Raw genomic sequence first — 12320 nt, 5'->3', positions numbered from 1 at the left:
AAATCAAAACAACATTGAGATACCACCTCACTCCAGTTAGAATGGCTATAATCAAGATCTCTGATAACAACAGATTCTGGAGGGGATGTGGATAGAAGCGAACCTTACGGCATTGTTGGGGGGAGTGTAAATTTGTTCAACTATTTTGGAAAGTAGTATGGAGGTTCCTCAAAACACTCCACATAGAGATTTCCTATGACCCAGCAATCCATTGTCCCCTTCTTGATTTAAGAGGAAACAGCTTTAGTTTTTCACCATTAAGTACAATTCTGACTGTAGGTTTGTCGTATACAGCCTTTATTCTATTGAGGAATGTTCCCTGGATTCCTAATTTTTTCAGAGCCTTTGATATTGTCAAATGCTTTTTCTCAAACAATTGAGATAACCATGTGGTTCTTATCCTTGCTCTTGTTGTTGCGATGTATTATATTAATTGATTTGTGTATATTGACCCAACTTTGCATCCCTGAAATGAATCCTATTTGATTGTGGTGTAGTATTTTTTGGATGAATTGTTAAAGTCAATTGACCAAAATTTTGTTGAGAAGTTTTGCATCAATGTTCATCAAAGAAATGTGTTTAAACTTCTTTTTTGATGAGTCCCTGCCTGGTTTGGGGATGAGTGTTTTGATGGCCTCATTGAATAAGTTCTGTAGTGAAATTTCTCTTTCAATTTCATTGAAGAGTTGGAGGAGTATTGGTGTGAGCTCTGCTTTGAAGGCCTTGTAGAATTCTGATGTAAATGTGTCTGGTCTTGGGGTTTTTTTAGATGGGACTTCTCTTACTGCTGTTTCTATCTTAATGCTTGATATGGGCCTGTTAAAATGGTTTAACTCATCTTGCTTTAGTTTCGGCATGTCCATATTAGCTATGAAAGGTCCATTTCTTCCAAGTTCTCCAACTTAGCATAGTTTTGAGAAGTATTCCCTTATAATGTTCTGAATCTTGTTTGTTTCTCTGGTGATGTTTCCATTCTCATCTCTGAGTTTATTTATTTGGGTAAGTTTTCTTCTTTTTCTGATAAGATTTGTTAAGGGTCTGTCAATTTTGTTATTGTTTTCGAAGAACTGACTCTTTGTTTTGTTGATTCTTTCTATGTTTTTTTGAAATCTAATTCATTTAATTCTTATTTAATTTTAATTATTTCTTTCCATCTACTGGGTTTAGGTATATATTGCTGCTTTTTCAAGGAGGTTCAGATGTGTCATTAAATTGTTGGTTTCATATATCTCCAACTTGCCTCTGAGTACTGACTTTTCTGTGTCCCAGAGGAGCTGGTAATTTGTGTGTTCGTTTTTGTTGAATATCATGAACTCTTGAATTTCCTTTCTAATCTCTTATATGACTTACTCGTGATTCAGCAGTGTGTTGTTCAGCATCCATGTTACAGGACTTTCTTTGGTGGCTTTTGGAGTTGAATTCTCATTTTATTTCCTGTGGTCTGAGAGAATGCAAGGTATAGCTTGAATGTTTCTGAATTTGGACTTTTGTTTTGTGACCTAAAATGTGGTCAGTTTCTGAAAATGTTCTATATGCTGCTGAGACAAACGTGTATTCTGATACTGAGGGTGAAATATTCGTTAGATGTCTGTTAAATCTAGTTGATCCTTGCAGTTGTTTAGATCTGCAGTTTATTGAGTTTTTGCCAAGTTGATCTATCGAGTGGGGATAGTGGTGTGTTAAAGTCTCCAAAGATTAATGTCTTTGGATCTATTTGAGCTTTAAGGGAAAGTAGTGTTTCTTGGATAAATTTGGGTGCTCCGTTGTTTGGTAGATATTTAGAATTGTAATATCCTCCTGAAGGAGAGATCCCTTAATTAGTATATAGCAAGCTTCTTTTTCTCTTCTCACTAATTTTAATTTGAAGCCTAATTTGTCTGATATTAGGATTGCACCTCCCACCTGTTTATGGGGGTCATTTGCTTGGTAGATTGTGTTCCAGTCTTTCACTTTCTAAATGTGTTTGTTTTTATGGGCAAGATGTGACTCCTGAAGGCAGCAGATAGAAAGATTTTGCTTTTTAATAAAACTAGACAGTCTATGTCTCTTAATTGGAGAGTTAAATCCAGTAATGTTGAGAGATAGGACTGAGAGGTAGTTTTTTATTGTGAAAATGCCGTACAAATGGTTTCAAATTACATGGACAAGATAATGAGTACATTTCTTATCAAGCATTGTTGCCTCCTCCTTTGTTTCCCCATCCCATCACTTCCCAGACTTCCCTTTCCCAATCTTCCCCCCCCCACCAAAGTTGTAAAGTTCATTTTTCAACATAAGGACTTGTACATTTCATTGTTGCAATTGTTCCACCTGTATTCCTATTTAAAAATTTTGTTTTTTCCCTTCCCTTCTACAAATTATACCAACATCAAATATAGTAAAATCTGAAGTTATTTTTTCTTATGTCGAAAAACGAACTTTACAACTTTTGCCGGAGAATGGGTAGGGAGGGAGGAGGGATCAGTTTGGGGGGAGGTGAAAGGATGGGAAGAGGAAACAAAGGAGGAGGCAACAATGCTTGAAAAGAAATATACTCATTGCCTTGCCCATGTAATCGTAACCCATTTGTACAGTATTTTCACAATTAAAAAAACTTCAAAAATTGTTTATCACTTATTATAATTCAAATACCAAGCAAGAGTAATTTTATATAATCGTTACAGGCATCATTTTATCACTATCATAAAACAGAATAAATGACCAGTCCCAATTATTACCTACCAATCATTATTCTTTATTCCTAATCATTACCTAAATATTTTGAACAATCTAAATAGTCATGTCTTTAACATACACATACATATTCTATCCTTTTTACTTAAAAATTTCCAGAGGCATGTATTCATGTTTCTAAGAAATGTTCACAGCAGTTAAAAAATCCTTTTGTGAAATTAATGTGAGACATGTTGTCGTTATTGTTGTTGTTTGCAAGTCCTGGGCATTGTCCCTAAGCTTTTTTTGTGCTCAAGGCCAGCACTGCACAACTTGAAGCACATGGCTAATTTCTGTTTTTGAATGGTTAATTGGAGATAAGAATCTAACATGTACTTTTCTGTCGGGGCTAGATGTGAAAACAATTGTTGGATCTCAGCCGCCAGAGGAGCTAGAATTATAGGCGTGAGTTACCTGCACTTGGTTTGATGATTTTTTTAAATTTTAATTATGTTTTAAGATGTTTGTTTCACTATAATGCACATAATTCTATACATAAATACATATATATATATATATGATGACAAATTCCCTCTAAAAATGTATGACTTTCTACACATAACATTTACACACACACACACACACACACACACACACACACATATATACATATACATATATATATATATATATATTTCTGAATATATACATTCCAAAACATTTTAGATTACAGGGTTTGGTTTGTAAAGCATGCCAGGTAGTTGGCATAGTTTCAGTAAACAACTGCATATGCCGGGATTCAGGTGTAATGTCTTTACACGCCTTTAAATATGTATTTACATCCCCAGATTCTTTAATAGGCAATAGGGCTCATCTAAAGTCCTCATTACCATTCTCATAAGCCAAAATGCCCAGTAGTTGTTGCAGTGCAGCCTCTCCCACAACAGTATGTTCCAAGGTCAGTGTCAATCGTGATAAAAATTCAACATAGGGTTTATTATGCTTTTGAATTACTTTAGTCCAGGAGCCATAATGCTCTCCTATCAGCCGAATCCTCCCCCATGCCTCAATACCTATGTCTGGTAACTGCTCATGGATCTCTTCAGGGGAGTTCACTTGCATATGAGCATCTGGATATTGTTCTGTTCCACTCAACATGGGAATTATGGCCTGCAGGCGTGGATTACTGTTCTGTGCATTTTGTCTAGTCTTTTCTGTATATAACTCAGTAAACCACATTTGCCATGGTAGGTATTCAGGTTCGTTAATCAAGGCTCTACAAAGCATCTTCCAACCCACGGGAGCAAAATTATCGCGCAAGCCCATTAAGTAATTCCTTAACATAATGAGACTGAGGACCATACAACGTCACTGCCTTCTTAAGTTTACCAATATCATTGACAGCAACACCCTCATATCTGGCTTTGAGCTATACCATTCATAGGAGGTGGTCAAATTACAGGATAAGAAAAAAATAGGCATTTCATCATCAAATTCACTGTCTGAGCCTTCTGTTTTGTGAGGGAGTGCCACGGTAAAAATTGTTTCTGCAAGCAGAGGAGCAGAAGGCTGTAAGTGTGATATAGCATTGGAGACTTTAAGACATGAGCTGGTTCAGGTAAAGTAATACTTTGGGAAAGTTATCTGTTGACTAAACTTATTCATTATAATTTTTTATTTTTATTTACATGTCACTTAATATATAAATGCATTCATGGATCTTGGTGCAGCAAGGCGGATCATAGGAGAAGATATGGATGTGGCCTGTTTTCTGGTGGTGCAGAGCAGGGATTCCAGGAAGGGGTGGAGTGGAAAAAGGCTTTCCCTGTAGCAGAGAAGGACTTTCAGGAAGGATTCTGGTTGCAGTCAGGCCTTTGAAAGTTTATAGTAAGACTACCAGGGGGTAGGTTAGTTAAGGTTCGGCTTTTTAAGGATGAGGCTGACTGGAAGTGGGTTTCCAGTGGATCCAGTCAAGTTTTATGGGAAGGGGAGATAGGAAAGGGACAAGATTTAGTGAAGAGTGGGGCTACAAAAAATAAACAATTACTCTAATAGGAACACCATTTTTAGTCCGTGTAGAGTTATATTTTTTCTGTATGCGAAAGATATTGGAGAAAGTAATCAAGTAATAATTCCTTCCTAGTGAATTTTTTCTTTATTCTTGTTGAGTGAAAATAAAACCACAAGTCACATCAGGGTCAGAGGCCCACAGTAGACTAAGACACATGAAGCACTTGACTTGATTCCCCAGCACAACCTTTAAGGACTACAAATAATTTTTTTTAAATATCTCACTTGGTCATAATGGACACTCTATTACCTTAAAATTGTGGATGAATTGAAAATTTACTCTGACAGTTTTAGAAATCCTAAAACTAAGTAAGTGATAATGTTTTAACTTTAGATAATAGTGGGAAGTATACTAAAATAATTAGGAAAATATAAAATTGTACACAGAATGTTTGTTGTCCAGCATCAATTTTAATCTAAAGGAATTTAAAACCAGAAAATTGCCATATAGTGAGAATGCAGCATGGTTTCTTTTGAGTCATCAAAACGGTGACTTAAGGAATGTGTCTTCATCATTGGATGCATCAATATTAAAACATATCTAAAAATGTGAAGCAGTACACAGACCTTGAAGAAACTCAGAAGGATCTGTGAAATGAGGTTGGAATAAAATTAATGACTAATTACAGTAGGAATTGATCTTCACTAGGCCCATAAATATTTTCCAGAAGAAAAGACTACAATGAAAAATACACAAAACAGTGAAAAGGAAGCAGGCAGGCAGACCTTGAAGTAAACATTATCCAATGAACAACATCTATTGAAGAATGATTGCAATAATATTTTATTTAAGTTACAGTACTGATCTATGTTCTTCCCTTATGCCAAATAACAAAGCCATGAAGATGCAGTAGTAATTTTCAAGACACTAGAGTTTACAGAACGAATTTAAAGAATGAATTCCTAGAAAGTAAAGATAGATGTTTGAGATAAAGAGTAAAGCAAATATCCCCAATTTTTAGCCCTTCGAGGTGAGAGGGTTACAAGCCAAAGCACAAGGAGAATGGGCAGAAGTACAATAATGCATACCAGTAGATCCCAAGATGTAATGATGAATGTAACAGGGGAGAAAATCAATATGACCATCACAGGAATTAGCACTGGAGAGTAGAAAGAGAGTAGAGAGAAGAACAGTGAAAATCCATGGAGAATTACAAAGGATGCCCTTGTATATTTGGCAGAAGTGTGCATTGCATGGCATTGAGGTCTAAAATATGTGTAGGTGTTATAGGAAACTATTTATGCTCCTATGATGCCTCAAGTAGTGATAAACTTATGATTTACAGGACATTGAATAATCATAAAGTTCTTGCTTCAGTAGTGCAGAGTTAAACCTTGGTAAATTCTGTTTTTAAACACCTAACACCCTATAAAACGAAGACAAGAAGATTTAAATTACATATAAGTGACTTGACTGCAACAATAGAGTTCAAAAAATCAAATCACATAATGTGGATGCAAAAGGATTACATTATTCAGGTAATCTTTAAACAATACACATTTTATGTGAATAGTCCTGATTATAAATTATTTGTTTTCCCTACAGATTTTGGATGCACAAACACAACAAAAAGAAAACAAAACAAAGCAAATGACACTTGGCAATAGAGCTAGATGCCAGTATCTCATCTCCTGAGGCTGAGATTGGAAGACCATGGTTCACAGATGGCTGGGGTAGCAATTCATGAGACATTTATGTTCAATTGTTCAATTAAACACTGAGTGAAACCTTGGTTAAAATAGTACAGAATCAGTCAGTCATGAAACAAGGAAGATTTTGAGGCACCAAGTCAAGTTTCATTACTGCACACACACATACACACACACACACACACACACACACAGAGCGAATATTAAGAGTGTAAAAAATGAACTTATCTGCCAGGACTATCCTAAGCATATATTAATTAATAGAAATGAAGGAAACCAAGCCTATGTTTCTTTGAGTCTGGCTTCCTTCACATAATGATTTTTTTCCAAGTCTTTCTATTTTCTTAAGAAAAGGGCTGTGTCATTCTTTCTGATAGAAGCATGAAATTCCATTGTGTATATATACTACATTTTCCTGATTCATTCATCTATTGAGGGGCATCTGGACTGGTTCCATATCTTAGATATGGTAATAATGTTGCAAAAAACATACTTGTGCTGGTAGTTATATTGTTTTATTTTTTGGAGTCCGGTCGTGGGGCATAAACTATGGGCATGGGCAGTGTCTTTCAGCTCTTCAGCTCAAGGCAAGCTCTCTACCACTTGAGCCACAGCGCCACTTCCGGGGTTTTTCTTTTTGCTTATGTGGTACTGAAGAATCGAACCCAGGGCCTCTTGCATGCAAAGCAGACACTACCACTGAGCCACCTTCCTAGCCCAAGAGAAGATATTTTAATTTATTTTCTACAAGTAAATTAATATTAAGAAAAGCTAATTAAAATAATTACTTATTTACTCTTCAGAGGATGAGTATAGTACTCTTGGATATCTTGGAGGAAAAGACTTTAGACTCATTAAAACTGATGCCGTGCACTGAAATTACAGGCTAAACTTTCTTCTTCATGAAACAAGAGCTTCAGTTCTTTCATATTAGAATTATAAAATCATAATACCTGCATGTTGATTTATTTTCCTCGGCTATTTTCAATTCCATTCTTCATCTTTTAGCTATCTAGAGATAATTTCGACAAATGCCCATGAGTGGGATTGCTGGCTCCAGAGCTATGTACATTTGACCATGCAAAATCATGCTAATTGAAATGAACTCCAAGACATGGAAAGAACAAGTACTTTTTTTTCAGATATCAACCTTGATATCAGTAAAGTAGTGTATCTAGATCTTATTTTATTTCATTTGTCTTTGTTTTATCCCTGGACATCTCTCTCTTGATTCTGGTACCTTCCATCTTGTATATATATTTTCTGATTTGGATAAGGAAAGGGAAATAACATAATGATGAAAGAAGTGACCCATTGAAACAATGACAATATACCTGCAATGAACTTTACAACTTTGGTGGGGGGTATGCGTGGGGGTGGGAAAGGATAGGAGAACAACAATGGAGTGGGTAACAATATTCAACAAGGAATAGATCTTACTCATGTAACTGCAACCGCTCTGTACAGTACCTTTAAATAAAATAAAATTTTAAAAAGTGAACCTACCCTAGAAAAAATATCCTTTCAAAATAACCCATCTGTAATAGTACTTGTGAGGATTCTAGAGTCAAACTGTTATACCTGGAAAGGGATATATTGGGAAGCCATCTCAAACGGCAATCAAAAGGCTGAGAACTGTGCTCTGGAAAGGTCAAACAGTTAAGGGAAGACAGGGGTATGGGTTATTACCTCAAAAATATTTAAGTAAGAGCTGCTGGACACTAAAAGTTTAAGACTTTGAAGACAAGATGGATGTCTGTGCTATGGTTGTAATGACTATTGCTCTCTACTGCTCCCTACAAATAAGGGATCCAATTATAAGGGATTCACTATGTATACAAACAATACCTCAGTTAATACTTGTAACCACAAGCTAGATTGATGCCTTAGTTTTTGGACATACCTGTAGACACTCATTACCCCACTCCTGTAGTAGAATGAATATAAAGCATGTTAAGCAGGATTTGGGGATCCGGAAACTGGCCATGAGGCTTTGGGTCCTCTGGTGTCTTTTTTTCCTATCACTTCTTGTGATTTCTCAGTTCTTTGGCCAGGTATCCCATCATCTTTGCTGTTCAATGGTTGTGGTTAGTGACAGTACTGATATTTTGAACACCTCAAAACAAACTATGGAAAAACACTTCCTCAAAGAAAATTCACAAATGTATAGGAGCTCCTGAAAAGGTACCAAACATAGCAGTCACCCTATGATCCTCTATCAAGAAAGTATAATTCAGGAGTATCTTAACTTCTGATAATATAAGCGATGGTCAATTATCCCTTTTGTACATTTGTTATTTGGTATTGCATAAATTTTCAGAAACGCATATACATTGTGAAATAATGTTATTTATTTCATAGGTCACAAACCTTGTCACAGGAGTGATGATCCTAATGTCTTATCTCAGTTGTCTGATTCAGATTAGATGAGTGTGAATTGCATAATTATGAACATTTCTCCATGAAAGTTAACAACACAGAATGAAGTTTGAGGGTCAGGTCACTCCATACCGCTAAAGATTTTACATATATTACAGTAATACACACCTAAACTGCTCAGCACTCACAGCACATTGGTGTGTCATAATTGTTTTCAGATCAGAAATACTCCAGAGTTTAAAGTAGAATGATGGGCTGTACATTTTCAATGCAAGAGTGATGATCACCCCCTGCAATTATTCTTAGTGGAAAATCCTTCCTATACATTTTACTGACTTATCTTCTACTCTGTGCTTTACCATCATCAGAGAGGGTCAAAGTGTAACGAGCTACAATACTGCAGCAGCCTTAGCTGCCTTTGAATTTCACCTGTAATCTTAATACCAAGGTCAACTCCGCAACTCTAATCACATCATTAGTGGACACATGAATTTCCAAATTTGGTTAAAAATTCAGCTATCATTGCTCATTGCCAGTGTTAAAGATCTCACTCCATTATATTTATTGTGTTTCTTCTTGTATTTCCAACACTGCCTTAGATGTTGGTTTTTGATATAGAGCTTTTAGTTTGCATTTGATTTATGGAAGTGTTAGTGATGCCAGTTGAACTGCATATATTATAATGTAAGCAATTTGATGTTTTGACATATGAATTTAATTTTGGCAATTGTGGAAGTCAATACATATCACTCACAAAAGTTTCTTTATATGTAGTGCTATTGCTTTATTGTGAACTTCCTAAAAGCCAGTCATAGGAGCACATGTCCTAATCCCATCACTTCTGTCACTGAGACGAGGCTTGAAAGGTCCAGACGACTTGGCACTTCATAGTGAGAAGGTTTCTACAATGAAGGGTGCGAGAATAGAAAAAAGAGCAAATGAATCTTCCAACTGTTTTGTTACATGTTCTTTACACTTAGTCATTAAGACACCATAATATCTTTTCCTGTTCTGAGATGTTTTATTTATGGATCTCTAAGAAATCATATAAGAATCATATAATAAATCTATAAATCATATATGGAATCTTAAAAAATAGTTTGTTAGGGATATATAACCTAAAAGGTATAATTTCAGGAAAGTATTAAGCACATACAATGTAATGCAGACCTAAAATTGTCTCTTTATTTAAAACTTCAGCAGTTGTAGTTTATTTATTCTGATAACAAAGATTATAAACTAAGTTACAATAGTATTCCAAATGGAACACAGAACTGGAAAAATGAAGGGTAGCACTAAAGAATGCTACTGCTACCATTAATAGAGTAAGAATAAAAGTTAGGCAAAACTCCTTCAGAGTAAAAGCCACAGGACAGCCCCAACATTACATTAATTGTTTCATATGAAGAAAAGACCTTTTATTTGTAAAGACAAATTTTCACAGATATTAACATCAGTTGGGTACTATTTCTTAAGGCCTTCAGGAAGGATGCTGTGAGTATGTTGATGGAAGCTGAGTTCTTTGGGATCTACTACACAATGTGCAGACACCATTAAAGGCACTGCACCTGCATTAGGGTAATTTTAGTGCTCATGGTAGTTCTTCCAGTTAGGAAATGAATTATTTTATTAAAAACAGAATTAGGCAACAAGGCCAAACAAATTTCCCAAGTACCTAATACTGATCAGCTTTAGACCCATAATTCAAATCCAGGTTTCCACCAGGAATATCTGAGGATATTCTGTAAGTTTCACATTCATTACCTTTCAAGATGTATGGAGCAGATGAACCCACATTATCTTCCTAATTATGGTTATAATGGCAATAACATTGCTATAGAATATACATATTTTTAAATTAAAAGGCTGTGGGTAATAATATTGTATGTGATCTTTATACCAAATAAAGCCTGAGCAATAATGAAAAGTATGGGGCTGGGAAGGTGGCTCAGTGGTAGAGTTCTTGCTTTGAATGCATGAAGTCCTGGGTTCAATTCCTCAGTACCACATAAGCAAAAAGCAAAAAGTTAGAAGTGGCGTTGTGGCTCAAGTGGTAGAGCACTAGCCTTGAGCTGAAGAGCTGAGGGACAGCACACAAATATGTAAAACATGACAAATGAAGAAAAACTGTAATAAGTATGTAATTCAGACTTATATGGGTAGGTATTTTTAATGTTTAAGGGTTATGAAGTGATTGAGTGATGACCTAAAATTTAAGAAATTGGTAAGTTCAACTGTTGTACCCTCCCCCGGTCGCAGGACCCCCACCAAGAAGACCACCGAGAGTCAGATGTTCCAAAATGCAATAGCAAGGCTTTATTCAGGGGGGCTGCAGCTCAGGCCTCGTCCTACACACCGACTCAGCGGAGCTTAGGAAGAGAGCGCCGAGCTGAAATGTCACAGGGTTTATAAAGGCAAAAACTACAAAGTTACAAATGGAGAAGGAGAGAGAAAAAATCACAGAGTGACAAATTTACAGCAACTAGAGGCATCAGCAGGGCATTCCAAGGTGCTAAGAGGTAGTAGGGAGTTATCAAACTTGCTGGGTCTTAATAGGCCATCTGGATATTCCAGAGCAGTTAAAGCTTAGCAGGGAGTAATTGGTGGTCTGTTTATCTTGGGCCAGCTTGGTCATCTCCTGAAGTTTGTGGGTACCCAAGGCCAGCTATAGTACAAAGTGGGGCCTGACTTCAGAGTAGCTTTGTTCAAGTCATCTATGGTTTCGCAGTTTCAGCACAAACAAGACAGTTTCTAAAATTCAGGTGTGCCCAAGGTTAATATGAGCAGCAGAAGGACTACTGCTATGAAATGAAGCCATTTTTAATTCTTCATTCCCCCCTTTACTTATGGAAAAGAAGCACAATCCTGTGGTTCAAACCCAAAACTAAACTCCAACAGCTCCCTGTTAGGAAGAGATGCGTATCTGCTTCGGTGTAACATTAGCTGTATAGTGTTCAACCTGTCTTTCATAAATTATACCAATCTATTTAAAATGCAAGATCAGCTTGTAACAAAATTAACAATTCTTCCACCAGTTCTAACTCTGTATATCACAGCTAACTTAATTTTATATCAACTGTACTCGTAAGCTCCAATTTCAAGACATACTCATACACTTTCTGAAGTTTGTCTTTTTTCTTTTTTTTAAACATTTAAAGACAATCTTTGCTTTTTAAATCCTTTTTTATCCAGAGGATACCATTTTTTTTCATAATTTCTTTTCCAATGCTTTCTTTATCACCCTCCTCTTCTTTTTAGTTCCTTGAGCATCTTTGTGGCTGGAGTTTAAAACTAACCAATTTTCCTTTGGCTTTCAGAACCAAGTTATCTTATAACAGCCTGAAGGCACCACTGTGATGCAGAATCTTGCTAGATTTTAAGGCTAAGAGTAGGGCTGGGTCTCTTTTACTACATGCATTGATAACACACTCAGGTTATTACCATACCAGAGCCAAACTAGGCTGTAACCATAGAGTGGATTTCCAGTCACTATGCACTGAAGTGCCTAAGGTAAGCAAGCCAGTGATATCCTTGTCCCCAATATCCACTGTGGGAATAGAGAGGCTTTC

Source organism: Dipodomys ordii, unplaced genomic scaffold (genome assembly GCF_000151885.1).
Source record: "Dipodomys ordii isolate 6190 unplaced genomic scaffold, Dord_2.0 Scaffold91, whole genome shotgun sequence".
Taxonomy (NCBI): domain Eukaryota; kingdom Metazoa; phylum Chordata; class Mammalia; order Rodentia; family Heteromyidae; genus Dipodomys; species Dipodomys ordii.
This window is presented reverse-complemented; position numbering follows the sequence as displayed.